Genomic DNA, 18328 nt, shown 5'->3' with positions numbered 1-18328 from the left:
CAGGGCTGAGCACCAGCTGTCGCTCCCGCACTTGTGAGTGCCTGCTGTATGCTCCCCCTGCCACTGGGGCACGGATGCTTCAGGGTCCTCCGTGCAGTCCAGTTCCAGTTGTTTTTTGGAAACTTCCGCAGATGTTGTCTTTCCTTCTTGGGACAATGTTTTACTTTCTCCTTTCCTTTTTTTATTTTAAATTTAAAAATTTTTTTAAAAATTTATTTTTATTATTTTTTATTTTTTTTTACTTTCTCCTTTCCTTGAAGCTTATCTGCTCTTCAAGAAGCGTCTCCCGACATTCCCCCCTCCCTCTGGTGCTCCCTGTCCCTGCTGTCATTACTCTTCCAGGCTGCTGGGTGCACGCAGGAGGGGCTTGGGGGCCGGGGGAGGACCAGGGCTCCAGCTTCCATCGAGGGTCCCCACAGCTGCTCCTCTCAGCTGTGGAGCTTCTGGATCCTGCTCCATGCAAACGGGGGATCGGGGCCTGTTTAAAGGTTGTTAACTGCTCTCGTGCATTCCCTTGGAGTCACATGGAGCCCAGGACTGTGCTTCAACATCCCAGCTGTTAATAAATATTTGTGTGGGATTCGGGAAGAAGATAGATGTGAAGATGATTTGAGAAGTACTTTCCCCCCCAACCCCCCCGAATTTAACTTTTGGGAAAGTTCATTGGGGTGATTAAATGAGTGACAACAGGCACGGAGATTTGGCTGGGGAGGGGTGTGTGGGGGAGAGCGTGAGCCCGAGAACTTGTATTAGGTATTAAAATGCCTTTCAAAGCCGCAAAACAGCTTGAGATAACAAAACACAGATCCAGAAGCAGACGTGCGCCCCAGCCCAGACTCTTTGGGAAACAGAGTCTGAGGCAGGGCTCGAAGGCCTGGCGCTGCCTTTGGGAGGGGTGAGCCTTGGGCCGGGAGAGTGGGGGCGAGGGGAGCGGGGCAGGGAGGGAAGGGAGGCCGCGCTGAGCTGGACCAGGAGACGCAGCAGGTGGCTCAGCAGGTGGCGGCGCTTGGCTGGTGGTCTTCTCCAGATGGGCCGCGCGCAGAAACCCTGTCTCGGCGCCGTCGGTGGGTGAGAGGGAAGAGGGAGTTTGTGCGCCTGGCTCCCTCCCGCGCGGCTTCCCACCGGTCACGCTTCACCCCGTGGGTGGCGTCTCCTCCTTGCATCTGCATTGTGACTTCTGGGCCGCCCCCCTGGCAGCTTCTCGCGGTGCCCCCCTCCCCCCGAGGTGAGGGTTTTCTGGCCAGACCACAAGGGCTCAGGGAGTCTAGGGGCGGGAGGTGGGTGGCGAGGCTGCCGGTGGGCCCCGCGCTGGTGGTCAAGGCGGGAGGGCTCGGGAGGCCGGGCTCAGGCCAGGGAGGCCCTCATCTCAGGTGCAAACCTCAAGGCCGTGCCAGCAAACCGCGTCACAGGCTAAGTCACATCTCAGCGCCGTATTTACAAAGTCAACGTTAATGCAAAAGCTCCTGGTGAAGGGAACGTGGCAACTGGGAATAAAAACTAGAGCAGAAGAGGTGGGGGACTCAGGTGAGGCGAGCAGGGTGCTGGCGCAGGGCTGGGTCCCCCCCTTGGAGGCCTGGAGGGGTGTTTGTGGAGTGTGAGACGGGCTGGGCCTCCAAGGGGGGCGGCTGGGCCGTGGGGGTCCGTCCCTGCAGCTGGGGCGGGAGGCATTGCCGAGCCGGGCCGTCGCAGCACACAGCTGGGGCCTCGAGCCGTGGGGCTGCACGGAGCACCAAGGGTGTGTGTGGGGAGGTCGGGGTGGCTGGAGAGGGGATGAGGCCGGAGGACTGAGCCCCAGGCACCCCCCACACAGGAGCCTGCTGAGAAGGAGACGGTGAAGAGCCGCAGACGACGAGAGCGTGGCGGGGTCAAACCAAAGTGCCAACAGCGGCGTGGCCCGGTGGCTGGAGGGCTCGTGGGTGGTTGCTCTTGCTCATCCCTTTGTGCACAAGCCTCAAGGTCGAGCATCTATGACCCGTGCGAGGGGTCCAGGTGGCACAGACAGAAGGAAGCAGCTTCTGAGGAGGGGCTCACCGTGGCCTCGCTGGGGCCCATGATGGGCTCCAGGGCCGCGCTGCCGACTGTCTGGACCCCACGGGATCTTTGAAGCTCGGGGGGTTGCTGGTGCTGGGCTCCGAGGACCAGGGTTTAAACTGGATTAGGTTTGGCCTCTGGTGGGCTCTACTCTGGGGATGGAGGCTGTCAGGGGGAGGAGCTAAATGCATTCCTTGGGGGGGGGCGGGGCTGTCTTTCTAGAAAATACCAACCCTTATGTGGAGCCTGCTGGATGCCTGAGTAGGGGGTCCTGGTACAAGACAGACAAGCACATATAATAAAAATCCCAATTTGCATGTGGCCAGTTTTCACATTGCTTCAACATAAATGCTTGAGCGAATACACGTGCCTGGCTCTGTCTCACGCAAGCATGTATTGAGCGCCTATTGTATACAGGCCCCAGGCAAACTAGGGATTACTGCTCACTGCCGCTGTGAAGCCTGAAGGGAGAAGGGACACCTTAGGTCAATTCTCGCACAGAATGTTTATTGATTGGAATCGTGATGAACGTCCCGAAGAAAGAGAACGGATGGCCGGAGACTCACCTGTCCCGGTGGCCAGGGCAGGCTTCCCTGAGCGAGTGGCATTTAAGCAGGTGGGTGACGAGGGAGAGACGAGTGGGACGCGGCGGGCCGGGAGCGGTGGCTTTTCTCCCTGAGCGAGCCCTACGAAGGTTTTAAGGGTCCTGTGTGGAAATGGTGCGGCTATGCAGCAGAAGTTAAGGGAAGGCTGCAAAAACGCCCTGACAAGGTGCGCAAGGAAGGCTGACAGCGCTGCGGGTACAGGCGCCTCCCCTCCTGTCCAGCTGGCCTTCACTCTCACCTGTCCTAGGGGCCCCGCGGGGGAGTGGGGGGAGGAGGTAGAGAAACTGGCTGCCTGAGTCTGAGTCCCTCCCCCCCACCGCCGGGTGGGCATGTGCCGGGGTGCGAGTGGGAGGCTGGGCGGGACTTGGCTACGTGGTGGCCGCTCTCACGGAGGTGTGGACATGAGGCCCCCCGAGCGAGGCAGGAAAGCTAGGAAGGTTGCGGTCAGCTTCCCTGGGGATTTTTCCGTTTTGAGGGCCTGGAAGGGATTGTCGGGGGGGGGGGGGGGGGGAGGGTGAAGAGGGGAGCCCGCAACTCCAAAGGGAAGACGCATTGAGATGACCAGGCGCTGGGGGGAGCCTTGGGGGGGGGAACAAAAGGACAGGGGGCCCCTAGTGGGTGGTTCGTGGGCCTTCCTCCTCCCTGCGGCCTGGAGTAGCTCTGGGGAGGCCCACGGGGCTGCACCCAGCAGAGCGCACGTGCGACAGGTTTGTCCTCCTCCTGCGGTGCCACTGGGGGGACACGAGGGGAGCGCCCCCAGACAGTGGGAGCTGGGGGGGCAGGCCCGGCGTCCTCCCCGGGATCTCTGGTCGGGGCGGACGTGGACTTGGCCCTTCTGGGAGGAAGGGACACTGGGACTCCGCACACCAGGCCGAAGCCCCGCCAGGTGAGTCTGCCTCACCCGTAGGGCAGCTGGAAAGTCTGCTCTCCCTGCTTCCCGCGGGTGCCCTGCTGCCGCCCTGTCCTCAAGGCACCCCCTGTCCTGGCCACGCACTCCCCCGGCAGCCGCGGGGTTACCTCCTGGGAGACACGCCGCTCAGCGTCCTCGGCGGTGGCAGGAGAGTGAAGGTGGACGGAGCGGTGGGTGGTGGGACGAGCTCTTGGCCCACCGAGTCACGTACCCGAGGAGGCGGGACACGTTGCAACTTCATGTTTCTGTAGACACTGTGCGGGCTGCATCAGCTCCCACATGTCCCCTCACGCCCGGGCGGAGGGGCCCGGCCTTCAGTGCTGCTGCCCAGCAGTTCCCACTGGTCTGCGACGTGCCCGCCCCCGTGAGCGCCTCATCCTGCAGCGGGGCCTCAGGCTCTGCGGGCTTTGTCTCCTGGCTGACTGCACCCCTGCCCAGGGGTGCGGGGACCGTTGCTGGTCTTTTCCATGCCGCCGCTGGGGGCCTCGGAGCTGGGGGGCCGGGTGGCCGGAGGGGACCTCCCAGCCTCAGCCCCGCACCCCGTCTCTGTCCCGTCGTCCTTGGCGGGTGGCGCCGGGAGCTCTGCAGGGTGTTGGAGAGCTCGCACACCCACGTGGGCCACATGCTCTGCACGCTTGTCCGCTCTCTTTCCTCTTCCTTAGACCGGCTTGGACTAGGTGATGGGAACACCTGGATTGCACGTCACTCCTCCTTTCTTCCCACCTATTGCTCGCCTTTTGAAAGACAAAAGTAAAAAACATGACTCCACTGTGCTCTCGTTTTTAGCGGCAGAGGGATCGCAGCGAGCGGTCTGCGCCCTGGCAGGTGGTATGAGGCCCGGACCTCATGGTGCTGGTGCATCACCGTCACGGGTGGCCACGGCTCCTGCTCCTGGCTTCCCCCGTGGTCCTCGGGCCCTGTGAGCACATGCCTCCAAGCCGCAGCCACGTCATGCTACGGCAGGGCTGCCAAGAGCAGCAGCAAGCACGTGTGCAGGTGAGAGCACGCGTCGGGTCCAGAACAATCGCCCTCTGTGAGTTTGGGTCTGGAAGGGTAAGCAGCATGTGCATGAAGCAGAAGGATCACAAAGAGGGAAGTAGTTTCCCTGCCTTCCTGGCTGGGTGAACCTTCTGGGGTCAGCAGGTGTTCCTCCTGGTAGCCTCGGTGGACCTAAGGAAACTCTCAGTCGGGGGCAGGGGGTTGCATCAGAAGAGGGTCTCGAGATGAGTGATTCGTCAAGGGTCGAAGAAGAGACCGGTGTTCACAGTGGGCTTGGGCTCCGTCACTACATGCATCCAGCAAGATTTGAGGCCCAGAACCCGGAGGATGCCGTGACGCCAGGTGGTGAAAGGGACACGGGGTTCTGCTGAGGACGTACCGTGCACCAGCACTGCAGATGGAGGGATGGAGGTGTCTCTACAGTCCTGCTGCCCTCGGTGGCTCAGCGTCCACATAGGTGGCTGCATCTGCCGCAAAGGCTGGTGCTTACGTAGCCTGTCCCAGTGGGTGGCTGGTAGGACGTCGAGAGAAATGGGAACAAGGCGTGGAAGTCCAGACAAAGGAGGGACAGGGTGGAGTGGCAGATGGTTCCAGGGAGTGGGACGCTGAGGACGTCCAGGCTCGGCATCTGGCCCTGGACGGCCCTGGGCACACCCCTCGAGCCTCGGAAGCCACCCCCAGTCCCCGGGTCATATTTTTGCCGAGTCTCCTATTGACTAGACCAGGGGCCGTGGACCCAGATGCCTCCGGGGGGCCAGGTTGGTAAAATATCTGGGTGCAGCGTGCCGGGAGGGGCTGGTCAACCCAAGCGAGCACCCGCCCGAATGGGGCACCTGAAATCCCGTCCTGACCCCCTCCTGTGCCAAGGGTCAGTATGGGCCCTAGTTTGGGGAGATCTTTCCACTTTCCAGGGAAGCTGGGAATTTGTGTTTTTTTTTTTTTTAAAGATTTATTTATTTATTTATTTATGATAGACAGAGAGAGAGAGAGAGAGGCAGAGACACAGGCAGAGGGAGAAGCAGGCTCCATGCAGGGAGCCCGACGTGGGACCCGATCCCAGGACTCCAGGATCATACCCTGAGCCAAAGGCAGGCGCCAAACCGCTGAGCCACCCAGGGATCCCCGAAGCTGGGAATTTGAACTTTGGGAAGAAATCTCTGACCTTGATGTGGCAAAGATTTCAAATAAAAGGAGAACAGCACAGTATGGGACCAAAAAAAAAAAAAAAAAATCCGTGGGTCAGATTTGGCCCTTGTTCCTCTAATTCTTGGCCTGGGGACCAGGTGCTCTCCGGGGCTTTTCCCCACTTTGTTGGTGGGGCCGTGATTCTCCGTGGTGCAGAAACCCCGCCAATGAGGTCAGAGTGCGCCGTGAGGTGCCCTCCGTGGGCTGGACGTACGTGGCCACCACACCCTCCAGAAAACCCAACGACAGTCTTGGGCACCTGGACCCACCCCGTCCCACGGCCTACCCTCACTCGTTCATTTCCTCAGCAAATCATTTCTAAAGCCTCTTTGTGCCCGATGCATCACGAGTACAACCACTTTTCAGAATTTTCCAAGGTTCTGCATATAAATGGACTCACAGACCAGGAGAGCAAAAGCCCATGGTCGTATTGCACGCTCCCCTTCTGGCTGGGGAACCTTAGGGCTGTGGCACCAACCCACGGGGGCCTGCGGCTTTGACAGCGTGCACCCTGGCTCCGCTCGCCCTGGCTCCGCTCGGGGGTCTGGCCCGGCTTTCCCGGCTGTGCTCGGGGCCGGGCCAAGTGTGGGCAGAGCCTCCCGCTGCCGCCGAGCAACCAGCGCCTGGGAGGTGCACCTGGCCAGGCTGTGCCTCTGGAGTGGCCACTTGCAGGCTGCAATAATTCATCACAGGCGGGCTCACAGATGTACTTAAGAAAGAAGGGATGATCTATTTTGTACATGCTCCTTAAAGGGATTCCATTTTAGCTCCAATTGTAATTTTTACCTTTTTCAGGGGAATTTATTGACACAGTGCCTAGCTCAGCCCTAGTTTTTTTGCCATCATCCTTTTGTCTGCAAGCACACTCACCAGCGCTTAATTTGTCATAGCCCTGGAGGTATCAGAACTAATGAGCTTTGTTTGAATAGACTTTTTCCAGTTCATCTAGCACACTTTGGGGTAATCACTCAGTTTCTGTTTGCTTCGGATCCGAGGCATTGTGGGAAATATACGGAAATAATGGTTAAAAAAGCAGTATAAATTGGTAACAGCCACATTTTCTGCAAAGCCCTGAAGATGTTATTTTTTTAATTTCCCCACTTATTGAAGTATCGAGAGTGCTCTAAGTACGACCATTACAATATAATATCAGAGGAGAATCTGATAAAATGCTATTTTTCAATTAGCCAGGAGTTTAGACTTTGCCTTCTTTGAGCAGTTCATAGCTAACAAATCTTTAAACAATCTAACCTCTTAAGGTTTGGAAGTGGACAGATAATAACCATGCACACATAACAGTGTGTCAGCGCCGAGAATTTAAAAATCTATTACAGGGATTACATACAGGAATGCTTTTTATTGGCCGGACAATTGCATTTCCATTTTTTTTTTTTTTTCCTGAGGCAGGGCCTCACAGTTCCTGTGACACCGCCGAGCACGTGGTGGCAGGGCTAGGACGTGAAGCTGGGGAGACGGTACTGCAACGCGGTGCAGGTGGGGCTGGGGCGTCAGCCTCGAACCTCCGCCTTCTAGGGAGTGTTGTCATCACCTGTGCCGCCCGGATCGGCCTCCTGGGTCTAGGGTAGACCTTCCTTTTTTAAGGGTTGTGATGCACGTTCCTGATGACCAGAGAGGCGCTTTTAAGGATTGCTTAGATCCATGCAATGGGTCAGGTTGGATCTGATTGCCCCAGATCCCTGCTTGGGGGGTGGGGGGAGGCAGGGTGGAGGTGGAGGAGGGCATTTTCCCAAAATGTTCGGGGGGCGGGGAAGAGAAGATGCCTCCATTCTGCAGGTTTCTGAGGTTGAATCAAAGAAGCAGAGAGCAACAGTGGCTTCCCCTCCCCAGAGATGCTGGGGTGGCCTTTCCCCGCTGGAAGAGGGCAGGAGGGAGAGGATGGGGGCAGGCGGCACCTGGATACCTGCCTTGCGAGCTGACCAGCGACAGCGGAGGAGGAGGCTCTGGGCGGGTCAAGGAGGGCAGTAGTGAGCACGCTAAGCCGTGGCTGGCCAGGCTAGCTGTGGTATAGACGAGCCTGCCGTTACTTCCAGCTCTCCCGGTGTCCCCCGGGGATCAGGCAAGATGCGTCAGCTCCCTTTTGCAAAGGAGGAAACGGGAGTCTGAGCTTGGAGGCAACCTGCCCCTCGATCCCAGGGCAGCAAGCCAAAGGAGCATGACCTGCACCCAGTGCTTTCCATGTCGTTGCACGTTCCCCACCCTTCCTGCGTTACGCCTGTGGGGTTATCATCACCAGCAGCCACAGCCGACTCCCACCAGTGCTCCTGGAACCTGAGACCCCACACCACAGCCAGGCTGTGTGGGGTGGTTCTAAGGTGAGGAAGGGGCCCTGATCTCTGGGGACTGAATTCCAGTGACCGAGCAGAGGCTGGGTGACAGCACAGGGAGCAGGGGGAGCCGGGCAGGGAGGGGGCGGGGCATGGAGGGTCAGCATCTCAGTCCGAGGAGAGGGCAGGGGCCAACCCGGGGTTGGGGCCATGGCCTTGGTGTCTCCGGGAGCTTTGCTCCCCTCAGCCCCGGGCGTGGGGGTCTCCATCCTTGGAGAACCGCTGACTGTGCTGCAGAATTCATCTGGGAAGGCAGGGGTGCAAGGTCAGGCCCAGGGCTGCCAGAGGAGGAGGAGTTTGGGCAATTCTGGGATGCCGAGGAGCCATGCAGGGTCCCCGGGAGGAAGAGACATGGCAAGGTTTGCATTTGGAAGGGGGGAGGGCGAGAGGGGCTGAGGCTGCTCAGGGGAGCAGGGGAAGGCTTTCCGGCCCCGTCTCTTCATCTGCACGATGAGGCTGCTCGATTGGTGTCTCAGCTGCTGCTGCGTAACAAACAAGCTCGAACCTGTGCCTTAAAGAAACTGCCATTCTGGGGGTTGCCGGGCTGGCCCGGCCGTTTCTGCTGGGCTTGCTCTCACGCGTGCAGGGAGCTGGAGGGCTCCAGGCAGCTCACGGTCTAGGGGGGCCTCGCCTGCATGTCTGGGGATTGTCGGGCCGTCAGCAGGGACACCCCGCGTCTCCCCCGGGTGCGCTCTCCTCTAGCAGCGCCCGAGAGGGCGGCGGACCAGACGGTGCCTACCAGCCCTCCCCTTCCTCCACTTCTGCTGTGGCCGGTCCTCCGATCTGACCCTGCGATTCGCGCTGACCTGCAGAAGCTGCCTCTCTCCGCGTGTGGGCTGGGGGACAGCTCTGTGCTGTCAGTAGTAGCTATTCTGATGATCGAAACCACGGTGATTCACATGGTTCCTATTTTAAAGGATAAAAGAAGGAACACAGGGAAACATTGTACACTGTGAATATTCTTAAGTTTCTTCCGAAAATAAGTGTCAAAAATCACAGTACGAGGGATCAGCGCTGTAATTCTGCTGGTCCCCAAGCCCAGCGTGTCAGCAGGAACTCTTGATGCCCGTGCGCTGCCTCAGGCTTTCCAAGTGCTGTCATCGGGGTTTTATCTGTCGAGCACCCAAACCAACCTTGAGAGGACGGTGGGGGGGGGGGGGGGTGGATACTATTTAAGTCCCGTCTTATGGCTGAAAAACTGGAGACCTAGGGGCACCTGGTGGCTCAGCAGTGGAGCATCTGCCTTTGGCCCAGGGTGTGATCCCGGGGTCCTGGGATCGAGTCCTGCATCGGGCTCCCTGCAGGGAGCCTCCTTCTCCCTCTGTTGTGTCTCTGCCTCTCTCTCTGCATCTCTCATGAATAAATAAATAAAATATTAAAAAAAAAAAACCAACCCCAAACCTGGAGACCAGCAGAGAGGATTGTCCAAGGCTGGTTGCTGAGCAGGGACTTGGACTCTAGGGCTGATTGTGTTTCCACTTTGCCTCGCAGTCCTGACTCATCATCAGTAGTGGCCCACTGTGACCCCTGGATCGTTCCCTTTTCTAATGAAACTGATTTGGCTCTTATTGAACAGCATGATGCATTGCTTCTGGCAACACACGTCCTCCTAGAAGACTAAGCCTCGGGTTGTGAGGGCTCCAATAGCTAATTTGAAATGAAAATCACCCTATTTGCATTGTCATTTCGAGAGGCTCCCTAAGGTGCATTGCCAAGGATGGGGCCCATAAAAACACCCTGCAGACTTGATCTCTGAGCATCCCTTTCTAATTTCACTGGGGTCTTCCTTCTTCTGGAGTTTTTCAGAAATGACCGCACAGGCACCCTCTAAAACAGCTCGGGCACAGCCTCCTGTAAGTTGGGGTTTGCTTCCCCCATGTTTCCCGAAGGCCTTGAGAACTTTCTGCTTGAGCGTCCCGTTGTAGCCCTGGCTCGGCAGGCCTCTGAGTGTGGGTTCCTCCGACACGCCCAACTCACGGGGAGCCCGGGTGGGGGGGCATCGGGCAGGGGACTGCGCTCCGGCCTGAGGACGGCTGACCTGCCCCTCGTCCGAGGTCGCGTAGAGAGGCTCTTCCACTGCGGGGAGCAGAGGCTAAGCCCTCAATGGGCACTCTGGGCTCAGGTTGGCCACTAACTTGCTGTGAGACTTCCTGTAAATCTCTCCACCTCTCTGATCCTTCGGGTCCTCATTGTAAGGCCACACCCTGATTCTTTTTTTTTCTTTTTTTAAGATTTTATGTATTTATTCATGACACACACACACACACACACACACACACACACAGAGACCCAGGCAGAGGGAGAAGCAGGCTCCATGCAGGGAGCCCATCACGGGACTCGATCCTGGGACCCCAGGGTCATGCCCTGGGCCCAAGGCAGACGCTCAACCGCTGAGCCCCCCAGATGCCCCACACCCCCTGATTCTGAATCTACTATCGCTCGAGAGGGCGAACCGGGTGCCGCTGTCTTCTGCAGCCGGGGAGAGAGGTTGTCTTTTCCTGCCTGAAGGAGAATTTGCTTATATTCGACTTCGCTCGCAGCATCCTGGCCTGTCAGGGGTGGTAGTTTGGAGGTATTAACGTGGATGCGGATGGTTCCAATTTTGTGGGATCCACAGCAAGACAGACATTCTGTTAATTTCACATAGTGAATTCTTGCAGCTTAAACCATGATGCAGAGTGAAAAAAATGCTGTAGATAAATATTGCCTGAACTCACCCAAACTTGTGATATCATAAAAAATGATTTCTTAAGTTGTTAAACCCTGAGCTCTCTGATTCATAGATTCCCAAAGCCAACCCTTCCTTCTGTTTTCTCTCTGGTGCTCTGAGCTTTGTAGGATATAATCCCCTGGATGAGGACAAAACCAGAATAGTCGGTAAGGCTGTGATCGTCTGCAAGGCCCTTTCTCAGATGTCATCTCATTTGGTGGGTGCAACAGCCCTGGGGCCCTGGAGCCCGAAGCCACTGGGGTCCCTTCTGCACGGAGCCACCTGGGAAGGCAGGGCTGGAAGTGGCCTGCGCCTGGGCCTCTCCCTGCCTCATCGTGGGTTTATTTTCAGGAGCTTCAAAGGACAGAAGCATCTAAAGTAATAGCTCCTCCTTTTGGGGTTTCTTTCCCAGGAGCTGGGGCAGGAAGGGCCCACTGCCCTCGCCTGGGGGCCTGGCCTTGCGGTGCCTGGACTGCGCGGCCCTGCATCCCCCCGCTGTCCCCGTCCCCGCACTGCAAAGACCACAAGCTCCTGAGGGGAGGAACCAGCCATTCTAATTTTCTCAGGTTCCTCCTCCCCCGCCGCCGCCGGGGCCTACGAAATGCATCTCGAGACTCCTGCAGAGTGAGTTTCTTTCTTTTTTTTAATTATTGCTATTATTCTTAAATTTTTCATTGATTTTATTTTTTAAAAAAGATTTATTTATTTAGGAGGGACAGAGGGAGAATCTTTTCTTTTTTTTTTTTTTAAGATTTTATTTATTCATTTGAGAAAGAGAGAGCGAGCGAGCACGAGCAGGGGGACGAGGCAGAGGCAGAGGCAGAGGGAGAAGCAGACGCCCCGCTGAGCAGGGCTCCTGACGTGGGGGCTGCATCCCAGGACCTCTGGGATCATGAGCTGAGCCGAAGGCAGATGCTTCACTGACTGAGCCCCCCAGGTGCCCCGAGGGGGAGCGAATCTTAAGCAGGCTCCATGTTGAGTGTAGAGCCCGACGTGAAACTTGATCTCAGGACCTCGAGAGCACAACCTGAGCTGAAACCAAGAGCTGGAGGCTTAGCCGACTGCACTACCCACCCCCCGCCCAGGTGACCAATTTCACTGCAAAAGGGCCTTGTGTTGTCCTGAGACGGGAGGTTTGTGCCTCAAGGCTGCTGACCCCAGTCTCTGTGCACCGTCCAAACGGCCGCATGGTTATTTATATGGTTATTGGACATCAATGAGCAGCAGACCGAATTCTCCAGCACCTGTCAGGCAGGTGGTGTAAACTTTCTTTCTAGCTTGCCAACGGTAGCCCCGAGCTCCCGTGACTTGCCCAAGGCGCTACGGCCACTGTGTGCTGCTGGTTCCACATTCAGGCCTCAGGTCCTCAGCCCAGGGTGGAGCGTCACGGGGTCGGGGCGTGAACAGGGTGCCATTCAGAGACTCAGGGGTCCTGGTGACTGCTGTCGTGGCCGCCTGGGGGGTCGGGAGAGCCCGGACGGGGAGCAGCCAGGGCGTGGGAGCTGAGTGTTTGCACGGCTCCCAATCAGCAGTGAGTTATCTGTCGCTTTGGGGAGACATTTGGTTGAGGACCCGGCTTGGCACCCGCCCGCTGCCCCTCCTCCCTCTGGAAGGGTTCCTGATGGGCACCAGCGGGAGGCGGCTTGAGGGCACCCACAGTTGCTGAGCACATCTTTCTCTCTAATACACGCCGCTGAGCTGCTGCGGGCAGCGGGCGAGTCCGTCTGGGGAGGGAGCGAGGCCCGGCCGGCCGGCAGGAGCAGGTGTGGAGGGCGGGCTTGCACGCGATGGAGTCGTGCCCGCCCGGAGCAGCAGGGCATGGGGTGGTCACGGCCTGCACACTTGAGTGCAAATCTTAGACTCACAGCTTTTAGGAGCGTATCTAACTTCTCCTTAAGTCGGATTAGGACAAAAGGAAGGTGGTTCTAGAACCTGCAAGCAGTGTGGGATTAGATCCTGAGCTGGGCCATAGCCCACAGGACCTCCTAGGTCATGAGCACTTGAGGTCACTCTTTTGGGCTGCGGGGGGTGGGGGTGGCCGGTGCAAGGGAGGGAGGAATTCGGGCCCTCCTGGTCCAGTGTCCCTCTGACTGTCAGGGGGCGAGGGGGTGGTCTGCCCTTTGGAGCCCTCAGATGTGTGCTTTACACCCGTGCAGCGATGAAAATGCTTACACCCATCCTGCGTGTGGGCTTGAAGTCGCAAGCTGGGGGCGCTGGGCTGGATTTGGCCACCGCGAGTGTTGTTTTTTTGTCTCGCCAGCAGAGAGGTTCACTTGTTTACTTTAAAAATGAGAATCAACATTTAAAAAAGGGAGATATTCTCAGAAACGATCCAGATTTCCAGCTCTCATCAAAAATTCAGACGACTTGGTGGCCCCTGGGTGGCTCAGCAGTTGAGCGTCTGCTTTCGGCTCAGGGCATGATCCCGAGGTCCTGGGATCGAGTCCCACGTCGGGCTCCCTGCATGGGGCCTGCTTCTCCCTCTGCCTGTGTCTCTCTCTCTCTGTGTCTCTCATGAATAATAATAATAAATAAATCAGACTATCTGGCCACATGGGGCCGCCTTTCTTTGCAGTACTGTCTACTTGAACAGACGTACAGCTGCCCCCTTCAAAGGGATCAGGTGTTTAAAGTTAGCCACAGTCCCCACCACCCCCTAATGCCCCTGACATGGGGGAACCGAGTCAGTTGCTGTGTATGCTGACCTTGCGTTGGTCGCATTTTCCCACAGGAAGGGAGGGACAGTCCGTTTCCATGTCCCTCCCCAAAGGGGGAGCAGGAGGTGGTGTCTTTCCCTAAGCAGTCTTTCTGCTTCTGCGACCTTCCCGGGCCCAGCACTCATTTGCACCCGAGACCATTGGGAGAAACAGACTTGCTCAGACGAGACTGAGACTGGGGAGAGGAGAAGCTTCCGGAGAAGCCGACAGCTCCAGATGTGTTTGAGAAACCTCCAGGGGGAGGGCTGGGGGAGCAGGGAGCAGGAGGAGCGCTGGGGGGGGGGGGGTAGGCCGGTGAGGACCTGGCCCAAGTCAGGCCCGGCTCGGTGAGGCCGAGCTGCTGGAGGGCAGCCAGGGCATCACCGGGACCTCGAGCCAATTGCTTGGAACCCAAGAGTTCGGTAGGTGAGGCTCAAATTTGCAGATCTTAAAACGACAGTTTCTCACTTGGCAATCTCTGGTGTTAATAAGTCGGTTACAAATGCAGGGTTAAACGAAGCAGGCACCCAGCTTGTGTGCGTGTGCGTGTGTGTGTGTGTGTGACACACCATGTGTGGTTTCTTGGAGTCGGGAAAAATCTGTCAGCCTTTCTAATACTGACTTAGTTTTGACAACAGAATAAGATGTATTTTGAACACATGCACGTCCTGCCTTTTCCAAAGGGGGGCTAATGAGTGTGGGCCCCCGGAGGAGGGCGGGTGGGGAGGGGGCGTCTGGGTTTCCTTCTGGGGTGTTTGCTCCTGGAGCTGCTCCTGGGGACAAAGGCTCTGGGAGTCTGTGGGCCACCTGGACTCCGATGGCCCTTCCTGCTGGTCCTGAGCGCCAGGGCCAGGGAAGGCGGGGGACCTCCCTTTGGACGCTGAGCTTCCCCCTGTGCAAGGTGATTGCAAAAGCCAAATCTCCATCCCCGCCTTCCCGAGACGGGGTTCCGCAAGTCCACGTGAAACGGGAGGCAATCTGGTCGGAGCGGCCTAGAGACCCGAATAAATCCTTTCCACCAATTGTATAAAAATGCAAATTTAAGGCAAGCAATTAAAAACACATAGAAATTAGAGATTTGGATTTTGCAGAGCCAGCTTTCTGCAGCCACCGTCAGATCCCTGCGCAATTTATCTGGATTCCGTCCGTGGTGGCCAGACTGGATTTTGATAAAGAGCCGCAAATCTATCCCTCTCCAGCTTCTGTGACTTGCCACACACTCCATTCAAGCCGGAGCGTCCGCACAATCCCTTGCATAATTTGGAGTTAATCATTTGTACTTCACAGCCTCTGAGAGGCCTCAGACTTGGGAGGTGGGGACAGATTTGGCTTTTTAATCGCCTTGTATATTGTGTAGCTTGAGATAAATGACACCGACTGTCTGAAATCTACATTCTTGCTTCTGATGCAAAACTGTAATTAATTTTGTGCAGTGTTTCAGAATTGATCGTGGTCACTTGAATTTCTAATTTTTCATTCACTTCAAAGACCCTGGGTTTTTTTTTTTTTTCAGTTTTCTTTCTTTTTTTTTTTTTTTTCCCCTCCTCGCTCCCCTTTCCTTAAAGGAATGTGCTCTGGGTTCCGGGCGCCCTTTGACGCTGGTGTGCTAAATGATTCTCTGCCGCCTCTTTTTCAAGAAGGTGAAACAGAGGTCAAGGCCTATGGCTTGTGTTTATCTCTTAGCTTGTACTGCGACGTATTTCCTGACCTATAGGGAATGCTATCAAAACTTACTAAATTATAACGAAATAGTTTGGCGGCACTTATGTGTTGTAAAAGGCTCAAAAAGCTTCATTCACACATCCTATTCACTATAAGACAATTAAGCACAATTTAGGCAATAATTACCCTAATTAACTACACTATAATGTTTGTATTCGAGATTATGGCAACGTTGTATCACTTCGCTCTTTAAATAATAACAAGGTTTCCTAATTTCTCTGTATTGATAGTTGTTGTATGTGATTCTTTGTTTGGTGTATTTCACTGTAAAAATATTTGTCAGTGAAAGATTGAACAATATGAATGAATTTGATTATGCCATTGTCAAAAGCCCCATGCATCACAATCCCTTGTTTTTAATCACTACTGTAAACCTTGCAGCCGGAGGGCATAGTTTTAATTTGGGTGTCTTACTAATGAAAAGAAAAAAATAATTGTTTTGCCAGGATTTAATAATAAGCAATAAAATCAGCCAACCAGATTTTACCTCTGCATTCAATCTCTTTTTTATTATAAAACATTTTTGTCCTTTTTTTAGATTACAGGCGTAGATACTGAACATTTTACTAATAAATATTTCAGTTTGCTTATGGAGGCTAATGCTGTCATCTGAATATGGAATTATATTTCTTTCATGCTTCATTATCATTTCATGGTAGTAATGACAGTGAGGGAATGGAATATTTACAGGCTTTTCAGAAGACATTTATCCAATACATTCCCTGAAGGGCACCTAGGCTTAAAGATACATTATCCTTTTGTAAAGCTCTGCCCAGAATCCCAATTCCTGAATCAGCCAATCAGAACTTTTTTTTTTTCCCCTTCAGCACTTAACCCAGTGATGAAACTTTCCTCCCCTGCACCCCCGCTGGTGGGCCATCTATCCGGGAAGTTTCGAGAAACAGTCGGGGGGAAATGGGCCTGTGGCCTCAGTTTACACAGTCTGTGAAATGGGCGTGTAGCTCCCTGTGACCTTGGGCCTCGGGCGGAACTTTGTTCCAGTTTTGTCTAAAGTGTTTCTCTTGCTTCAGTTATTTCCTAGATGGTTTTTCCAAGACTCTGGAGTCTCTTGTCTTATTAACTGACGCTGCCGGCAGGGCCGTAGGTGGTAAACCTCAGGTCACGGGGACCTAAAGGGGAAGCTAACCTGGGATTATGGTTTAGCACGACGGTTCTTCTGACGGAGGGCAGAAGTTGCCTGTGCTCCTGCCGTGGTCCTGGGGACCAAGGTCAGGGCCTCCCTGGTGCCCCTCAGGGCAGGCATCACGCCCGAGGCAGTTTGGGGACCACAGCCCACTGGCAAGCGTGTGCCCTGTCTGAGTCGGTGGCTCTTCCTAGGCTCCTCTAACAGCTGGATGGATGCAGAGGATCCTCTGTTTGTTTTTTTATTTTTTTATTTTCTGATTTAATTAATTAATTAATTAATTTTATTTATTTATCTTTTTTGCAGAGAAACTAGAGATCTGGATTTTTCCTGTGAAATTTCCTGATTGTTCTAAATATTGGCAATGATTTCAAATGTTCTCAAACCACTGTGCAAATGAGATAAGACCGTGGGCCGCGTTAGGGGCCGGGAGCTGCTAGGTTTGGGCCTGCGGTCGAGGGTCCTGAGTTGAGTGCGTGACAGGGTGACAGGGAGATGGAGGGGGGTGGCCGTCGTCCTGCCCCTGCTCACCTGGCTCTGGGGCCCGTGGGGGCCTGCTGCCTCGCCCTGGTCCCACAGTCCTCACCCCTTAACTTGTGGGGTGTGCTTTGCAAAGGCACTTAGCGGGTCACCTGTGGGACTTTGGTCCTTCCTGGAGACGTTTCCCGTGGACGCGCAGGGGCTTTTCTGGCGCTGTCGATGCCCGTCTCCCCCTCCTCCGCCCTCTGTTTCTCAGCCACATAGCTGTTTGCTCTTGACCCTGGGCTTTCAGGGCCCTGGGGCCCAGCCACCCCTCCTGGGGGGCCCTGAGCTGTTCCCCAGCACAGGGTGTCTTTGGAGCTGTTTCCCAGGCACCGCTGCGGAGATTGTGGGAGATTGTAGGTGCAGGGCCCGCGGGTTCCCGGGTGCTGGGCTGGGGGGAAGCTCCCCCGGGCCCTGCAGTGCGGGGCTCATCCCCAAGGGCAGGCGCCGGTGACACGCTGCCGCGGTGCAGCCACTCCGGCCCTGTCGTGTCGCGGTGGGAGCTGGAGATCTGCCCCGACGGGACCGAGCGGTGTGTGTGGGACCCCGGGCCCCGAGTGAGCTACCGCTGTGGCTCCGATGGGTGCCCGGCCTGTCCCCCAGGGGCCAGTCCCGAACCTCCTCTTGCTGGCAGCCCCGCGCTCCCAATTCAGAGGCAAAGAGTGAGGCTCAGGCTTTCCCCGGGGAGAGCGAGGACTGTTCCCCAGGCCTGTCCTTCTGCAGACATGTCTATATTTAGGTTTCCATATGATTAAGAGGCAACAAGATGCGAGACTCTCTGGTCTATGGAGAAGATGAGTCAGTCTGGCCATAATTGATTTGAAAAAGGAAGCAGGGCTGGCTCCCCCCCCATCCCACTGAGTGCATTATGTTGTTCTGTTCCGGGATTGCCGCCAGGCCAGGTGGGAGAGGAGGGCTCCCCAAACGTGCACCATCTTCTAGAAAAAGCCCCAGCCAGGCCGTGCTGAGGTGCTGAGGTTCTGGGCTCTGGGAGCAGGAAGGGATTTGTCAAGGGGCCCCTGACCCGGCCTTGGTATCCAGCCTGAGAACACCCCCAGCTTCAGATGTAGATGTGGACCCTCCTCGACTCCAGTGATTTGGGCTGTGAGCTCAGGGGGCGGCAGAGGGTGAGGGGAGCCCAGGTGGAGGACGCTGGGGGGCCCCTGCGTGTGGGGGTCCTGAGCGCAGGGCCCGGGTTACTCTTCCCTCCCTGGTCACGCCCGGCTTCTGTGCAGAGCACTTTTGCAGAAACACCGTGGGTGGGGTCGCCGGATGAATTCTGGGGCGTCCAGGTAAATCTGAATTTCAGGTAACACATCATTTTGTGTTTCAGACACCCGTGGGACCTCCTAACACTGAATGTTTCCCTCCCCCCTTCCGCATATTTAGTATTTACTAACGGTACTTTCGCATTTGCCAACAGTCCTTTAAATATATGAGTGCGTGTCGTGCGTCTTTG

At 56.0% G+C, this 18328-nt stretch overlaps 1 protein-coding gene across 7 annotated transcripts in view; it reads left to right on the top strand.

Annotated features, from left to right (window-relative positions):
• The window catches only part of LOC112928460 (uncharacterized), a 497089-nt gene that overhangs the window by 104658 nt on the left and 374103 nt on the right, over positions 1-18328 (top strand). The window lies entirely within an intron of this gene.

This window comes from Vulpes vulpes, chromosome 1 (assembly GCF_048418805.1).
Source record: "Vulpes vulpes isolate BD-2025 chromosome 1, VulVul3, whole genome shotgun sequence".
NCBI classification, from domain to species: domain Eukaryota; kingdom Metazoa; phylum Chordata; class Mammalia; order Carnivora; family Canidae; genus Vulpes; species Vulpes vulpes.
The sequence above is the reverse complement of the archived record's forward strand: the minus strand, read 5'-3'. Positions and strand labels throughout refer to the sequence as shown.